Source organism: Apodemus sylvaticus, chromosome 3, assembly GCF_947179515.1.
Source record: "Apodemus sylvaticus chromosome 3, mApoSyl1.1, whole genome shotgun sequence".
Classification (NCBI taxonomy): Eukaryota; Metazoa; Chordata; class Mammalia; order Rodentia; family Muridae; genus Apodemus; species Apodemus sylvaticus.
In genome coordinates this window covers 101,093,716-101,112,895 of record NC_067474.1, presented here as the reverse complement: position 1 = coordinate 101,112,895, position 19,180 = coordinate 101,093,716, and the positions used below count along the sequence as shown (strand labels likewise).

The 19,180-nt window shown below is 39.1% G+C and overlaps 1 protein-coding gene across 1 annotated transcript in view; it reads right to left on the bottom strand.

The window, feature by feature from the left end:
* Focad (focadhesin) overlaps positions 1-19,180 on the bottom strand; it is a 307,188-nt gene that overhangs the window by 172,933 nt on the left and 115,075 nt on the right. The gene's annotated exons all lie outside the window — the stretch shown is intronic.

The window sequence follows — 19,180 nt, the reverse complement described above, 5'->3', positions numbered from 1 at the left end:
TGTTTGTAGCTATTGTGAAGGGAGTCATTTCCCTAATTTCTTTCTCAGTCTGCTTATCCTTTGAATATACAAAGGCTACCGATTTGCTTGCGTTGATTTTGTAGCCAGCCACTTTGCTGAAGTTGTTATCAGCTGTAGGAGTTCTCTACTAGAGTTTTTAGGGTCACTTAAGTATACTATCATATCATCTGCAAATAGTGATAGTTTGACTTCTTCCTTTCCAATTTGTATCCCTTTGACTTCCTTATGTTGTCTAATTGCTCTAGCTAGGACTTCAAAAATAAATATTATCTTTTTTTTAAAGTTGACGTTGGCAGTCATATTGTTTAGTAGATTAAAGAATTTGATGCCCATAGTCCACATAAAGGTATAGGAGAAAACAAACTCTACTAAGCGTCCTCTTACCTCCCTAAGTCTGTTGTGTCATATATAATATCCACCCACACCCCCATATACAAATAATAATTGCTATTATTAATAGACAAATAAATATAGGTGTTTTGGAAGTGATTAAAGAAGAAGAATAATCTGGCCATGGTAACAAGTGCCTTTAATCCCAGCACTAGGAAGGCAGAGGCAGGTGGATCTAAATCCAAAGCCAGCCAGTGGAGATTAAAAGCATATACTATCATGACCAGCCTTGCCTGAAATTTTATTCTGAGTGAGTAAAACTATCTGTCAGCTCAGTAGCTCAAACAGCCCCTGCTTCCCCGTGCTCTCAAGTGCTTTACAGGTAGGGAACCCTGTACATTACTACAATCTCAAAGTCAACTCTGAAGATGAAATGCAAAGCTAGTAAGTTACTGGGGACATAAAATAAAGTAGAACAAAAAAATGTTTCAAAATAGTCTTGGAAGCACGCAAAATAGTAAGCAGCTAAGAAAACTACTGCCATTCTCATGTGTTAGGCTTCAACAAGTGATAGGGCTGGCCTGAACTCTCAGTACCAGGGCAGACAGAATGGAAGACAGTGGACAGGCAATCCAAGAGTTTCCTCACATGGATGACAGCTGGTCCTGGGAACAATGTCTTCATCGTGGATTTCCAAGATGTATCACATTCTCTGTCCTGCATTACCTTGTATAGACTCTGTACTGGACAGTTTTGTGTGTCAACTTGACACAAGCTGGAATTATCACAGAGAAAGGAGCCTCCCTTCAGCAAATACCTCCATGAAATCCAGCTGTAAGGCATTTTCTCAATTAGTGATGAAGGTGGAAGTGACCACTGTGGGTGTGCCATCCCTGGGCTGGTGGTCCTGGGTTCTATAAGAACTGAAGGTGTGCAAGCCAAGGGAAGAAATCCAGTAGGCAGCATCCCTCCCATGGCCTCTGCATCAGCTCCTGCTCCTGCTTCCTGCCCTGTGTGAGTCCAGTCCTGGCTTCCTTTGATGATGAACAGCAATGTGGAAATGTAAGCTGAATAAATTCCTTCCTCCCAACTTACTTCTTGGTCATGATGTTTTGTGCAGGAATAGAAACCCTGACTAAGACAGACTCCTTATAACCTAGGAGTTCAACCTTTACAGCCATGAAAACTAGAGTTTAGGGAGTCCACTTTTGATCTTTTTAGGAAGAAATTATTCTAATTATGGTTTGTTAGTCTAACTTTAGCCCTACGTTTACTTTGCTCTACTCTAGGACCTAATTACTTGTCCACAACAGCTGAAAATGTGTGTATCATAGGCAGGAACTCTGTACTTTTTCTTGTATTTGCTCATGACTATAATATGTCAAGTGCTTATAATTATAAGCTGAAATGTACTCAAGATGAATTTTAAAAGGGAAAAGTCTTTAAAAATGTAGATCTGCCACAAAAAAAAAACAAACAAAAAAAAAACAAAAAAAAATTATTTTACCAGCATTCCAACATGTTCTCTGCTACTTTCTGAACACCATACTTTGGCAATTATTATCATGCCAGTGATGGTGCGGCATGCCTATACTCCCAGCACTGTTCAACATGAGGGACATCATACATCAGGAAGATCTTGATGTTCAGTCCAGCTTGGTTGTCACTTTACTAGACACTTTACTAGATCAGCAATCACCTAAGAGCCACAGGAGTGAGCAAATCTGTTCCAGCACCTCCTGGCATGATAAACTCAGAAGACCCTCCCCCAGCAGGGGTGACACCTTCCAGAACAGCCAACATGGCTGCTTACCTTGCTTCCTGATGGTGAAAACATCATCTAACCCATTGCTCCCAATCCTTCCATTTTTTTTTTAATAATATCAAAATCAGGTTTCTTTGACTTTCTAACTTGAACAGAAAGCCAGCAGCTAGCTGTACAATAATGCCCCAGGCCTTCAGAGTCAGGCTGAGACAACTGAAGCATCCTGTTTTGTGAACTGTACAGTAATAGGATTCTCTGCCTCTCCAGTGAATAAGCAACAACCTGGCTTATTCCCCTACTGTGAAAGCTAACCTATCACATTTATATACTAAATATTCATTATATTGGTTCCTTCCCTACAGAAAATGCTGACCACTACAGTTACCAAGTTTAAGGATGGCCTGGGCTACATAAGAGGATCCTGCCTCAAAAGAAAAATTATTTTTTCAACACACACACATACACACACACACACACACATACACACAGAGAGAGACAGACAGACAGACACACACACACACACACACACACACACACACTGGTTCTTGACCATTGAGTTTCTAGTCTCCTAGAGAGCAAGAGCCCACTCTTAGACAGGGGAAATTAATATTAGAAGAGTATTTCTAAACACATATTCTACATTTATGATGAAGAAGAGCACACAATGGGAATTTTCAGTGGCTCTATACTGTTTGACCCAGTGATCATCATGATATATAACTTGTTGCCTGAGACTTTCCTCCAAATAGCAACCTTCCCTCCAAGGAGGAGGAGGTGGCTCATAAGACACTGAAAGTAAACACATGTTACACATCTGGGAAAGAGTCACAGGGTGAATATACGTAGCCCAGTAATCACGTGAGTTTCAGCTTTTATGAGGCAATGTTAGAGTGGGCTGTTCAGAGACCCAGCTGCATCTGAGTCATCCCTGATTTCCATGTAAGACCTCACGTACACTCCTGTTAGTTAGTTGCTCAATCTAACAGCACGGTGAACCAGGCACACAAAGTTGCACATAGCTCAGCTTAGGTAAAGAAGGTTGCCACTAAGCTTGATGACCTGAATTCAATCCCTGGGATCCTCTTGACGGAAGGAAAAAACCAACTCTCACGAGCTGTCTGACCTTCATACATATGTTTCACATAATATGTACAAACACACATACACACATCTGTGAGTAAATATGAAAAAAAAACAGACACACAACATACATAACAGTAAATATCTCCCTTTTGAAGGGTTTGGGGGATAAAGGGATGATGCTAGCTCCAGACAGACAAGGAAAACTGTCTTCTAGCTAAGCTAGGCACTGCACCTATAACACAGAACAAATAGCTGTACAATGTGCAAAAAGAACAGTAACAATGTAACTTTTGCTGATGATGGGTTATGTCATCTAATTCACATGCTAAATTTAATGAGGCAAGTTCTTTTATAATTCTCACTTTAGAGAACAGTATATCATTGTTATACCTCTGTAGAATCTCTAGTACATTTTGGATTTTATAAGAATTAAGAAATTAACTTTACTGTTTATATAAAGGTATGGACATCTTCTTTACATGCAACCAAAAGCCAAAGCCTTCATAATCTATGAAAATACTACTAAAACTGACTAAGGTAGCCACTACAGTAACACAAAGTTCTTATTGAATGGCAAATCACCTGGAATTCAGCACAAAAAGGAAAAGGAAAAGGAAAAGGAAAAAAGAAAAAGAACACTTAGCACTTGCATGGCCTGACACAGTGATCCCTGGGTCTATCGTCACACCATGCCTAAGAGGTCATCAGAGGAATCTAACATTGCTAGAAAGTTCAAGAACGTAGATTCAGTACTTGATCCAGGATTGATCATTAGACTCTCACTCTTACTTGTAGCCTGCTATGTTTTGTTTAATTCTTGGGGGGTGGGGGAAGCAGGGGGTGCAGGGGAAATGGCTAGATAAGCCACCTTAAAAGTATTTCCTAGTTTCTAGATTGTTAGAGTATTCGAGACAATGGCATAGAGCTGAATAATGTATGCCAACAGTATGATTTCAAAAATATCTATGCCAAGAGGAGTGTTCTAGCACTTTAAAAGGGGGAAAGGAAAAGAAATTCCAATTTAGTTCTTCAGATACAACAATATAAGTAGCAGACCAAAGCAAAGTCATTTTTATTGAGCTCCTTTGTGAAAATATATTTATATAGGACACAAACCTTGCCCACCTTGAAAAATAAAGCAATATTCAGTAGGCAATAAATGGTCAATTTAATTTTTAATGAGTAGATGACATGGCGAGAAAGGTCCAGTACTTATAAATGCTAAATGTCTGGGAATGTCTTCGTTGGCTCCTTTGAGCATTTTCAAAGAGCAGACACAAGGATTCATTAGCTCTTAGCACATATGAACCTGCTCCAAAGGCAGCCAAGAGAGTTGCTTAGCAACAGTGCATTTTGCATCTCTCATCATCCCCAAAGATGCTGCTGCTGCAGCAGCTAGGTCAAGCCTCTCATTAGCAACCTGACAAAGGGTTTCTATCTCCTGTTCTATAAAATTATTTTTATTTCCAGGTGAAGCTCAAATATCTATGTATTATTTCAGCTGACAATATATTTCCTTTCCTCAATTCCATTTTCTTCCCTGCCCCCACTTCAACTGATATGCTTTAATGAACCCATCAAAATACCTGTAACAAAAGCAGGCACTGAGAAATCCAATAGAATTTATATCCCTATTCACACCACTCTAACTGGTCCATAGCTTTTGGGCAATAAAGTCAGAAAGCTTTAAAGGAAAGGAGGAGAAAGGCATTGAGATCAAATAATAGGAAACAGGGAAAATGTCAGCAACTTGACTTCAAAATTTAAAAAAATCACAAATTTATTCAAATTATTTTCAATGCTATCCCTAACAACTTTATTGTTCCCATAAAAGCTAACCTGCATCATCTAGCTAAAAGGCAGAAAATTTCATAGTGGTGATAAACTATGAATAAACAGACAAATAATACTGCATATTAGCCATAGGAAAGAAGCTGCAGTCCCTACTTTAATGACTATGTTTAAAACACCTCAGATCAGTAACTGTTTATTCACTTCTGAAAAATGTTTCAAAAATATTTACCAATAAGCACAGTTTCCAAGCAGAACTGAGACCTGAATTCACATAAACTGTCCTGTATATAATCAAAGACTCTTTCAAAGAAAGCAAACAGAAAAAGCAGGAAGTCATTGCACTTCATCATATCTTAAAGTACATACCCAGCCAGCCTGGTGCCTAGGCTGGACTTCCACGCACATCCTACAGAAAAGAATATAGAAAGTGCACAGCATGTTACAAAAGACGGAGCGTGACCCTAATGGACACTGACGAAGAATGGTCTGATGAGAAACCTTTAAAAGCAACTGTTATCACACCATATCAAATTAGGAAAGTTTGTTAAGCGGTCTGAAAGGACTAATGTGATTGGCCTCCTGTGCTCCCCAACTCCCACCATTTTTTTCTATATACAAACAGCAAAGAATGAATCTTCAGGGGGATTTCCCAGAAGGGTGTCATTTACCACTAAAATATTTCATTCCAGCAGTTGAAAGACCATAAAAGGGTGAATGTCCTCCAGAGTCTCTAATAACGGCAATAGATCTTGTGTTACTATTCACAAGTGACCTCTCAGTCAGGCGATTTAATTTTTTCCCCTGCAGCATGGTTGGTTTCACACACAGTGTAATAACAGTTTTTGCACAACAAGACAATTCATCCGATTAGAAGGACTGCATTAAGCCTTTCATGAACAGCATGTGTCACCACAGCTTTACCAGGAGTTTGATTTAAGACAACATAACATATGCATGCGTGGTTCTCCATTTCTCTACTGTTTCAAAAATGATTCCCGGACTTTGTTCAGTAACTCTGAAGGCCATTGCCTGTGCCCTCCCTGACTTCAAAAAACAACCAGGAACTCATCAACTGTTCAATGAGTGCTACAAAGATGCACTGAGAACCAGCAACAAAAATGCACACAAGACTCCTTCTTTCTACATGAGCGACATTTGAATGTCTCAAAAGGAAGAGAGAAAGAAAGGGGACGTAGACAGCATACCTGACCACTGAACCGACCTTCATTCAGCATGGTATGACACCACTGTACCACTACTGTAACAGAACATAACTGAGATGCTTTAACCAGAGTGAATTTGGAGACCCTCATTTGTTAATTTCAACAAAGCACAAAATATAAACAGAGAAATCAAAGGAAAAGGGGTGAAGTGGCCATCTGGTTGTTGCTGCTGCAATAAATGTGCCAGTATCATTCAAGACTCAGAGACATAAGGATATCCACATCCTTACTATCATGCTGCTGAGATTACTAAGGTTAAAGCCATATCCCCAGAAAGAACGCAGTGACAGCTGGCAGAATTCTCCAGAGTTCCCTTAACTTTACAACCTCTAATTGATGCTGATAGGTCTGGTCATCATCTCTCCAGCACCCTGCCTGAGCCCCTCAGAAACCTCTAATATCTGCATCTGGACAGGCTCCTTTGGGAAGCAGGGTCAGCACATTGTCAGTACAGTGAAGGTGTCTGTACATCTCACAGCCCAAGAGAGATCTTCCTACTGCTCCATGGCCAGCAGCCAAACGTGAAGGTCTCATTAGACTTGGTGCAGGGAAACTGTGTCTGCCTTATCCATTCTACAACCCTTAGGAATAGTGTTGCTGTAAACACAGCCCTGTATATTCCTCTAGAGTGCTTCATCCCACTGGACTTTTAATAACACCCACCTGAGTTGCCCACATTTTATTATAAAAAATAGTAACACGTGTTTTGCATTGACAAAATCTGTGCATATAAGCTGATGCTGATGCTACAATATCTCTTCATATCTTCCACCATCACAATTGCTAGCCAGCCATCACACACACACACACACACACACACACACACACACACACTTATTTGTTTTTATATTATTGCATCAAACATATTCCTCTTCAGTGCCACTTCCTTGTGACGTCTATGGATCGCCTGATTACAGTTGTGGCAGGCAGGTACCCAGAGACTATCATAAGGCCCAAGCCATCACTCTCTTAGGTTTTACACTCATGTCCCTCAAAAGTGAGAGAGGCGCACCAATGTGGACTACAAGGAGAGATCAGAAGAGAACAGGGACAGGTTCAAGTCCCAGTCACTAAAGTTGAGACCAGGAGGCTGGGCTGTGTAGGCAGTCACTCTTGAGAACACTCATCCTGGGCCATCCTCTCATTTCCTAGCATCTGACATAAGTGACAGGGAAGGGCTGAGATGCACAGCAGTTGTTGGACCCCTGTTGATCCTAGGATGCTATGGGTTCTACTTGTTTTCTCATGTCCTTATATAAGTCAGGGTGTCTACCTGAACTTTTATTTTTAAAATCCTACCATAGCACTTCATCTACCCCAAGTCTGATTTGCCCTGGTGGTTTAGAAAACTTCCCTTGTCTTGCTCAGTAACAAGGCTTCGGGAGTTCATTTTTCTAAACAGCTATATCCACTCCAGGAATGACTTCCCTTATCCCATGTATCCAGGTCAATTCAGAATGGCTAGATGTCTCTCTTGCCACCCCACTGTGACCTGCCACCTACAAGTGCCTTTGCATATGTTCTGCATTCTGTCTAAATGTTTCTTCATTCCCCTGCTTTAGAGAAACATACAGGCCCTCTCCTCTGTATTTTGGGGATGCTTATTTACCTCCACAGTGGCAAGTACAGTCTTGTATCGATAGTCATTTTCAATATCTCTATCAACATACCAAGCCTTATCATTCCTGAGTGAGAGACAATATCCTTCCAGCTCAGTGTTATCAGCACCTACCATACAGGAAGGCTGCAATAAACATATGTTACCTGATTACATGTGTGACCTGAAAATGCTTAATAAATAACATGGGAAATAATAAAAACAAGACATGAACAGTATCTCAAGCTGAAGGATAACTCTGTAATAGCACTTAACACAGATAAACACTCACCGACACCATTAAAGATTAAATACAACTTGCTGCTAAGTACATATAAACATTAAAATACTACCAGCATAATTATCATTAATAATAATTCAGAGTATGAGAAATAATGAAGATAGGCAAGACTGAATTTAAAACGTACTAAAGAAATAAAAGTGGACTGCTTTCACTATTTGCTGTACAAAACTAATTACCCAAGTGTTACCAACCAACAGTCCCTGTTGATAGGTCTTAATGAATAATTTGATCATTTTAAATTAGCACACTCATCATATTAATATAAGTGAGCAAATTTAAACAGTCTAAAACCAGTAACATCAATACCTGCTAATATTTTAAGTCAGTCTATATCAAATTACCATGAACTGGAAATTAAAAAAGTTCATCTAATCAGATGCCACTGTAATCTAACTTAACCTAAATCTAACAACCATGAACTACACAATGTTCTGTCCATTTGGATAAACATAACAATTTTGGGAAATACTTTATTGGTTTGCGGGGGAAGGGGGGGAATATATAAAGCTTACAAAATAGCTACCTGTTAACTATCAATGAAGAAATAAAGCACAGGAACATTCTAAGGATGCTGAGAAGCAAAAACTTTAAGATATGGCTTTCCTTGAGGAATCCTTTCATGAATTCTAAATTTAAGCTGTTTCTACTAAAAATTGCCTTTCAACATAATATACATTTAAGACAACTATAAAAAAAAAAAAGACAACTATAAGTCACTTCAAAACACTAATTTGTCCTTACTAATCTCTTCAAGCTTGGCAACTACTTGATTCAGCAATATGATAAAGTCAAGTAAATAAACATTTTTTACATGCTTATTTTCTTTGCAGAGACAGGAAAATATATAAATTGTCTTAGATGCAGAAGCAATTCATTCACACAAAAGAGTTAGTAATCAAGATAGCAGAACTCATGCCATCCAAAAGTCCAAACAATGCACCGCAGGCCTGCCCAAAGGAATCATTACTAGTCACTTCTTACCCATTTCTCTGGATTCACTTGCTTCATAACTATGTACTTCTGCCCACAGTAAACACACTGACTTCAGAATTCCCAAATGTTATATTATAAAAACTTTTCTGAAAAACTCACTTAAAAGTACCTATGATAAAATTCTTAAAACTAACATTGATGGGCTAGAAGCCCAGTGTGTTCAATAGACATGGGAAAAAATGAGATTTCCGGTGAAGGACCTAACACCCCCACCCACCTTTGAGAACTATCAAGACCTATAATGTCATTGACAGCTACAAGATATAATATTTCACTAGGATTGTGTGCTGTGGGCTTTGACTTCCCCACCCAAAAAAAAATTTAATCAGAGACACTGAGGAGGAATGCCACTGGCAAAAGTACAGTTGACAAAGTACTCAAGAACCTCTAGAAACGCATTTATTCTGCTGTTTCTTCAGTGAAGTTGCTCAAATATAATCCTGTGTCATGGACAAATGTTTTACAGCCCATATGGGATGAAAAGAGGCAATATATTTCTACTTCATTTTAAAGAACTTGTATTTATCCAACAGGAGTTATTCAAGAATCACCTCTTTTCAGAGGTCTTAGGTGGTCCCTCTCTGGGCTCACACAACAGCCTCTCTACAGTGGAACACAACAGAGTCTTCTCCACGTATTCTTATTCACAGTGAGCTCATCTCCAACTGCCTTAGCATTCACCATCCCTATTAAAACATATGTTGCAAAGGTGTTCTCATGACTGTATGCTGAAGAGAGATGCCTTCATGGACCTCAAGTTCCCAAACTAACAGTGTACAACCTCACTCCTTTTCAATGTGCTAACCATAAGAACATATAATTTTCTCAGTGTTTCCCAAACAGTATTTTCCAAACAAATAAAATACAAAATAAGTTATTTAGTAAAATATTTCCCTAAATATAAGAAGCGCTCAATTATGAACATTCTGAGAAACTATACATAAAATAGCTTTTGGCCATTCGGCAATAACCTCCAATTGATATCTTGCGTTTGGTTTGATGAGATTCCATGATCCCTTCCTTTTGAGTTTTAAGCAGAGGCCAAGCCTACAAAGGGTACCTCATATCCAGAAGGAAGAAGGTAGGCTTCCTTGTTCTGAATGTAGCTCTAGGCTGTTCTTCATCAAATTCCATGCCTATCCTTTCTATGTCAGTGATATAGAAATACCAAGATTTTGCTTTAGTATATTATTCGCAAGCTAGTAAGATTATTGTGGGTTAGAAAAATCAGAATCAAACATTCTTTAAATGGAAATTTAGATAATCGCTAATCTGTAGATGTATCAGCATTAGTTCAACATAGTATTAAACCTGATGCGTGAACCTGACACGAAAGTAACTCCCTGGGTATACACCCTAAGCTTCATGCACACTGCCGAAAAAACAGACTAACAGTTTAAAGCATCTTATTCTTGAGATACTTCACAGAGCATTTAAAGAAGAATTAAACATTTTGCCATAATATATTTGCTATATGCTGACCATTGTATTTTGGCCTGTGTTCCCTTTTGTCTAAGTGCCTCATGCAGACAAGCTCATCCTAATTTTTCTCAAGGCCTAATTGATGTTATAGCTACCGGGAAATAGTTCAGCATTTCTTATCTCTGAAGGCCTTTAGTCAAAGTACTGTACATTCAGGCTTCTTTGGCTGGTGTGAAGAACACAGGCAGCCGACAGACTTCAGGGGGTAGCATTTCACAGAACTCAATGACAATAGAACAGAGTGCAGAGTGGCCAGAGATTCTTTGTGCACACCCTTTTACAGAATATATCTTCTCCCTTTCTCACAGCAGTAACTCACAGACCATTAAATCTCACACATTTCCTATTCATTTTCTGTGTTAAAACATAGCTTATGACCCTGAGTAAAACTATCAAGGATTCTGCCCTGAAAGTCAACTTTTACTATTTGATAATATATGACTTTGAAAAGATTAGAAAGGCCATGAACCTCGCCACTTACGTGATTTCAAATGGCTCAAGCATGTATATACTTTCACAAATGAAAACATCACAGCATTGTCAAGGACTGCAGCAGCTCTCATTAACAAGACCTAACAACCAAAACCTGAAAAGGAAAAAGTGACCTCAGAGAGAGAGAAAATGAAAGTGACAATGACAATGAAAATATACAAACGTGACCTTAATCACCTTAAAACAAGAAGGTGAGAACATGGCTGGGATGTAGCACTTTAGGAGACTACAGCTTGGGTCAATGAGAGGAAAGTTTAAGGAAGCTGCCTGTGACTTCCTCAGGTCAACTGTGTGAGTCTTCTGCCAACTGATTTCAGCCATGCGAAGAATCTAAAAGGACAACCTCAGAGAAGATACTCAAGGCCTGGGCAGGGAGAGGGAGAGATCAACGGGGCTAAACTACAATAACAAAAACCATTCTGGAAAGCTTTGCACAGCAGGAGGACTGCAGGTAATAACACTGTGCATTTCTGAAAGCTAGAATAAATAAAAGCTAGAAGAAACACTGAAATATTACAAGAAAGCCCATTAATTTACAGTGTTTCTTTTATATATTTTTTTTAATTTAAAAGCCTTTCCTCTTTATATTCAATTTAATATATCAGTAAAAATACAATGGATATTCCTTATACACAGTATTAGAGTTATCCACCTGAAAATTAGACATCCAAAAACTTTAATCTACCCAAAAGCTGCTGAACTTGGTGACTAATGTTTACTCAAGACACTAAGTTCTTTTTGTTTAGCTGACACATAGGAATTATACATATTTATGGAGTGCAACTAATATGTGTTAACACTTCCATCTCAATCACTGAAAACATGTGAGCCTGTCTGTCCCAGATCTTTACACATGCCTTTTTGTGAACCACAGTTTACTCTGTTGCAGAATAGCAGAGCTCATGTCTCTTTATACTTAGACCCATGATCTAATATCTCTTTATCCTTTTTTCTCCTCCACCCTCTTAACCTCAGAGACCACTGTATTTCAGGTGTATAACCCAGCTATAAACCAGTAACCACAAAGGAAGCTAAACAAGAAGGCAACGCATTTCCTTAGGTTTTAAAAACTCATCAACAGGGGTTAGCAAAGGAGTTCAGGTGGTAGATCCCTGCCACTAAGCATAGCATCCTGGGTTTGATATCTTGGACCTACATGGTGTAAGGAGAAAATAGACTCCTGAAAGTAGTTCCACTGACCTCCACACACACAACAGGTCATGGCACTTACACACACACATACACACACAAACACAACTTTTTAAAAACTAATATCCACTGATTGGCAGACTTTTTTCCATAAAAAAGGATATAAGCTTTTGTCAGGAAATCGCCTGCATATGCTTCTAAGTCATATGATTAAGCAACTGGTAAATCTGATAAACCTTTTGTAGGATCACAAAGTCACAAGGAAGCAGTTGTGGATTAAATGAGAAATGTCCCCAGTATTTATCAGATATGTGAACATTTAGTCCCCAACTATTAGCACTGTTTAGGAAGGTGGTGCAACCTTGATCTGTTACTGGGGTGGGCTTTAAGAGCTCACAGCCTTACTGCCAGAATGTGGTCTGTGCTGGGAGAGAGCTTGCAGCTGGAGCTGTGATCTCTTAGCTCCCTGCTCCTGCTGCCATGCCTACTTACTGCTTGTGCCTTTGGCCCTCCATGATGACATTTTCATACCTCTTAAACTATAAGCCTTTCCGGCCTAATTGTTTTGCTTCTGATATCTTATGACAGCCACAGAGAGCCCAAAGAGGGAGAGATGGTAAAGGATTTAAGGGATGAGTATCACTTTTTTTGGCAGGAGAGAAAAAGGACCATTAAAGGAAATGGGGTAGAGAGATACCCAGATAGATACAAAGAAAAGTTTACCTGAAGCTGTCAGAGTAAATATGAATGAAACTCTGGAATCCAGAGTCACACTTGGCAAAGAACCAAACGCAAAATCCACAAACACAGGCAAAATCATGCAGAGTAAGGAAAAGTCATGCTTCTGACAGTGAAAACATGACACTATCTGGAATATGGACTGTGATGGGAGAAGGTACTGAACTAGTACTGCCTCCTATAAAGAATGAACTCAAGTTCACAGAGCACCTAAGGGAGACTCGCTAATGGGTTCATTCAAAGACAGAAAGCAGCCAGCATTTGCTCTGAAAGTTAACTTCTTAGAGAAGTTATACTAGACATAGACTTGTATTGTTGAATTGTCCACGATTGCCTTACATAGGTGGGCAACACTGGCAAAATGTTCAAAATTTGATTTTCTTATGTCCTGAAATGGGTCCTCAGCAATTGAACTTTGGCAAGTCTTTGGTAGGCCTTTAAGGCATGCTGCAGCATCTGTGGTGAACATTTCCTGCTACTCACTTCCTACCTAGTATGGACAGATCCTAAGCAAACCTGCGGCAGAGGAGAAAATGGTCAAACAGCATTGTTTTACACAAGCCAGGGGTCATGTCTTTCTAGTATCATTTAGGTATCTATTTAAAGAACTGTCATGATATACTTCAAAAGGCATGAGTAATGACTCTGCACATGGTATAAACTATAAAAAGTACAAACGTAGTAACTATTACTTAAAACTAATCAATAAGAACATGCTAGACAGCATGGTATACTCCCATGACCACAACACTCTGGGAGGCTAGGAGAAGAAGATTATGATTCTGCGGCCATTTAGAATACATAATGAATTAAGGCCAACCTGGGCTACATAATGATACTCTGCCTAAAAAAAAAGTAGATTTATATGCAGAAATATACATGGGATATCCTCTATAAAAATCAATCAAGCCAGGCATGGTGCCACACGCCTGTAATCCCAGCACTTGGGAGGCAGAGGCAGGCAGATTTCTGAGTTTGAGGCCAGCCTGGTCTACAGAGTGAGTTCCAGGACACCCAGGGCTACACAAAGAAACCCTGTCTTGAAAAACCAAAAATAAATAAATAAATAAATAAATAGGTGGAGTTAAATTTTTCAAGATTTTCAGGGACACTCATTCAGGATGATCATTCTTGTATGTTATTGCCTAGCAAAAAATGTAAGTAATAAACCTTTTGTTATTATTTTCCCCAATTTAATGTGTATGAATATTTTGCTTTCACATATGTATGTGCATGTGGTGCAGACATGGTACCAAGAGAAGTCAGAAAAAAAGTATCAGATCTCTCGGAAGTGAGCTACAAACAGAAATTGAACCCAGGTCCTTTACATAATAATATACTCTGAACAACTGACCCACCTCTCCAGCTCCAGTAGTAGTGAACTTTAATTGAGCATTGCCTGCCCTGAATTTATTTATATATTCTGTAAATTAAGTCTTGGGTGAGAAAACTAAAAAAATTACTAGCAACTGCTGATATTTTCTACAAGTTATTTTGGGTCATTGTTGTTTGTTTAACATAACAGTATGTATCCAGGTAACTTTTAGGTAGTGTTCCCAAGGCCAGACTCTTTTATACCACTTAACTTCAGTTTTCCATGAACTTATTTGTCTTAAAACTACAGGAAAAGGTATGCCTCATCATCAAAGTGGAAAAAGCACTAAGTAACAGTTCTGAGTGAATGTGTGCTATTGTCACAGGCATGGTCATGGCAAGGACCACAGCCTCAGACCAGTGGGGAAATAGCAAAGCCTTCTCCCTGGGGTGAGTCGTGGAAGGGTGGCAAAGCCTTCCTCTGGTCTGTGTGTGTGTAGTTATTGACGGTGCAGAAAATGTCCAGCAGAGTTTTCTCCACATACCACCCCTCCCCCCTGGATAGTCACAGCCTAAAAAATGTTCCCTTATAGAGACTGCTCCTATCAAGATTAGCTAAAGCTACGGCCTTGTTCAGCTGGATATAATAACCCCACCTCCTGGTTCAGTGGCATATAATAGCCCTGCCTCCTTAGTCAGCTGTATATAATAATAACCCCGCCTCCTTGGCCATCTGTAGACTATAATCCCATCTCTGTTCAACTGTATATAAAAAAACTGTGCCGAGCTTTCCAGGATGCTGAGGCTTCTCCATCTGAGAGCCTGGACTACCTGATCCCAGCTTTTTTTCGGTGTCTCTTTTCTTTATATCTGTCCCTGGAGCCATGCAAGGTCATGATAACACAAAGTCAGATCTAGAGACCAAGGAGGAGAGCACACACTATAGAACAACTACCAAGAGATACTAATAATTTATAGTATCTGTTATGAATACTACTAGAAACAATCTCTACTGTCACCACATAGAACAATAATAATAAGAATGCCAGCATATATTTCAAACATAGCTCACTTCTTTCAAATGTATAAAATATTTTCTCTCATTAGATCTTGCATCGTGGTCATATACTAAATCAAGATGTCATTGCAGCTCACAACACTTTAGGTGGTGGATCCTCCTCCCCAAAAGCAGGGGCAAAAGGCAGCTTTGAAAAGGCTATGTCTCCTCGGTCTCCTTAGTCTCTTAAGAGTTTAAAGCCTTCCTTCAGTATTAAGTCTTCATGAACTTCAGCCAACTGTCCTCCTACAGGGACAAAGCCCCATTACATACAAATATAAATATATGTCACATAGTTTTATAAAGCAGAAAAAATAGAAATCACTTCACCCAGGGTAGATTTCAATGCAAATGAATACATTCATGGCATCTACTCACTGCTGTAAAATTTGCTTTGTCAAAATATTTAGTGCTTTACTTTTGGCTGCTTAAACTGTAGCTAAAGACTATTAAAATAACATGATTGATCACATTGAAATGAAAACAGAAAGAGGAGAAAAAACTCACTGTCTCCTAGTTGTAGGGTACTACATCTGCCTGTTCCCAGATGCTTATCTGTAAGCCCTTAGGGTGGCATTGTGTGTGGTGGGCATCCATTTGAGCAACAACATTTAAGCATTTCACTCTACCATGCTTTAGGGGCACAGGATATTTTTCTGATTTGAATCAAAACTATCCAATGAATGATCAACTGATGTACAGCATGACTGAAATACATAGCACTAAAGAAGTCTTAATAAACATGAAACCAGGTGGTCATCCTAATGATTGCCATTTCACAGAACAAACACAAATAACGCTTATACTGCTACTAAGGTAAATAAATAAAACATCAGGTGCTGATGGCTACCAGCCAGAACATGGAGGAATCGGAGCTGAGAAAACCATCTGACTTCTAGGGACTGGTCTCTTCTCAGAAGTTGAATAATTCCCTAGATATGTATTAAGTTTTGCTCAACAGTTTTGTCTTCTTAGCAGACTCCCACGTCTATTAAAAGGAAATTATCTCTCCTTTAAGAAACGGGGGGGGGGGGGGGGGGGGGGGGGTGTTGGCACACACCTGTAATCCCAGCACTCTGGGAGGCAGAGGCAGGTGGATTTCTGAGTTCAAGGCCAGCCTGGTCTACAGAGTGAGTTCCAGGACAGTCAGGGCTACACAGAGAAACCTTGAAAAAACAAATCCAAAAAACCAAAAACAAAAAAAAAGGAAGAAAGAAAGAAAGAAAAAAGAAAAAGAAATCACATGTTATGGTTTGGATACAAGAAGTATCCTCCAAACTCTTGAGAATCAAGCTGGAACTGACCTACCAGCATCTTCTACTGGTTGGCCTCCATGGTGTCAGAAAGCAGAGTGTCATCTGCTAGGAAAGAACTGTCAGCAGCAGTCTTACTCAGCTGTGGGGCCCATGTGGCACAGGACTAATCCTCCAGGCAAGATATGCCAACCAGTACTATGGTGGCAGGACTGTCTTGGGAGCAACCAAACACTTTCTGGTTGTATCTGAAGTCTGTTTGTGTCTGGTACTGTAATCCCGGTCAAAAAGCCTTTGGTTAGCATGGACAGGAGGCTTCCTACCCTAATGTGCAAGCTATTACTGCTCTTTAGCTAAAAAAATATGCTAAACATTCTGTTAATGTCCACAGATTAGCACTGCTGCCAGCTTTCACCAGAAAAGTTTCTTTTACAGTGAGCTTCACTTAGTGAAAAGACTCATAAATAGTCAACATGCTGAAAATAAGTGACTGTTAACCACTCAGCCTTAAATCATACCTCCGAGGCTCAGGGAACACTGTGCAAGATGGGGCATAGAGAATATATGAGCAGGAGACGGATGTAATGCTGTGGAATATTTTCTTCCAGGCATACCTATGGCCCTCTTGAATTCTCAAAAGCTGTGATTAACTGCCTAAGACTGGAATTGTCAGTGTTATGTCACAGAGGGTCAAGGGCTCATAAGGCCTTCTCCTTCCCTGAGGTAGTGTAGGCTATGCCAGTGGCTGGCAGGGGTTTATAAAGTATGAACCTCCCCCTGAGAAACTACAGGCAGTTAATGGGAAAGCAATTTTTTTCAGTTAAAAGGTAATCATGATCCTATAAATAACCCTTCACCCTTGCTCATTCATGTAAGCAACTTTAATCTTAATTAAGTTCACTGGTGTACACACACACACACACACACACATGCACAAGCTCATGCAATGTATGCACATATGCATGTCACAATGAAATGCCATAATGAAACATGTTCTGTGCATAATTAATATACACTAATAAAAATATAAAAGTAAATAATTCATCTATAAAAAGCTTGGCTCCCATTGATAGAACCAATCACTGACATGTATCTGGGCCACTTTACTTCCTGTACTGATCTATTAATGGATATACAAATTGATAGCATTATCGGAAGGTAGTAATCTGGAGGTGGAATCTGGTTTGAGGATTTCTATGACTTGTGACATGCCTTTATAGTGTATATCTTACCCCTGGCCTGTTCTTGTTTCTCTCTGTTTCTAGCTTCCATGATTTAAGCAATTTTACCTACCACACTTTTCCATGATGTTTCTTTTTTTTTTCATTTTTCTTTTTTTTTTATTCGATATATTTTTTATTTACATTTCAAATGATAAAACAACAGAATCAATGAACGATGGACTGAGTCTAAAATCATCTCTCCTCACATAGGCTCTTCGCAAGTATTTGTCACAGTGACACTAATTCTGAATAAATACCTAACCTCACTTATCACAACTCTAGAGTCACAAATCCCGAAAGTTCACTCCACTTCAATTCTCTCTAGAATGGCAACTAAAAATGTCTCATTATGTTATCATCATATTTGGTGCATTAAAGATACATAAACAAAGGATCTAAGCATCTTCTGTTCTTCAATACCTTTTGGACTTTGAATATAAAGTAATAAGTCTCTGTAAGTCTTCTATATAGTTCACAATGGTAAGAAAAAAAGTACCTTAAATATACGACTCAGGCAAAGATTTATTTAATACTAATCTAATAAAAACCGTTAATAGCAACTTAAGACAAGTTACTATTACTGGTAGTCAAAAATTACACAAAAAAAAAATCAAAGGAACTCACCAATAAATAAAAAATAACAGATGTGTTGCGCACATGTATATGTGTACACTGGGTCAGAAGTGTATACAGATCAAGACAGACCACAGTAGTATTTCAAGGGAATCTTGTTTACATAATCTCCATAAACTCCAGAGAGTTTCAACTACTCTACGAGTGTCCTACACAGTCTCAATACTGATGAAAACACTGGTTAAGAGTAGGGGTCACTAGAAAATATCAGAGAACTAGACTAGAGTAGAAGTACCATGAGATAATTTATAGTATGTGTACACAATAGAAAAAGGTCCTTTACATATACTACAGGCTACTTGATGAATACAATGAGCGTGAGCTGAGAGAATGGAAAACTCCCAGCACAGAACCTCCCACCACCAGCATGTCTCACTGACACCACCAACTAATGTTTCTAACTAGGAATGTATAAGTTTGTATTGAGAGCTGATATTTTTCTTCACAATGCATGAAAGAAAACCTAAGCACAGACACAATAAACAGAATATAAAATAATGCCATGTCTGCTGGGTTAGGAAAGCATTCCTTCATGGAAAACATTCTAGAGGGCCTAAGCAGTAGAAAAAAGAAAAGGAGACTGTGTTAAACTTATTTCTATTTTTAGAGGAGGGAGGGAAGTCTTATTTATGTCTGACTGCTTATTACACTTAAGCAGCATGCAGACAGGAAGACAACTGTTTATCCCTACAGCCTTGTCTGCAGATCAGGACCACACAGGGGAAGGAC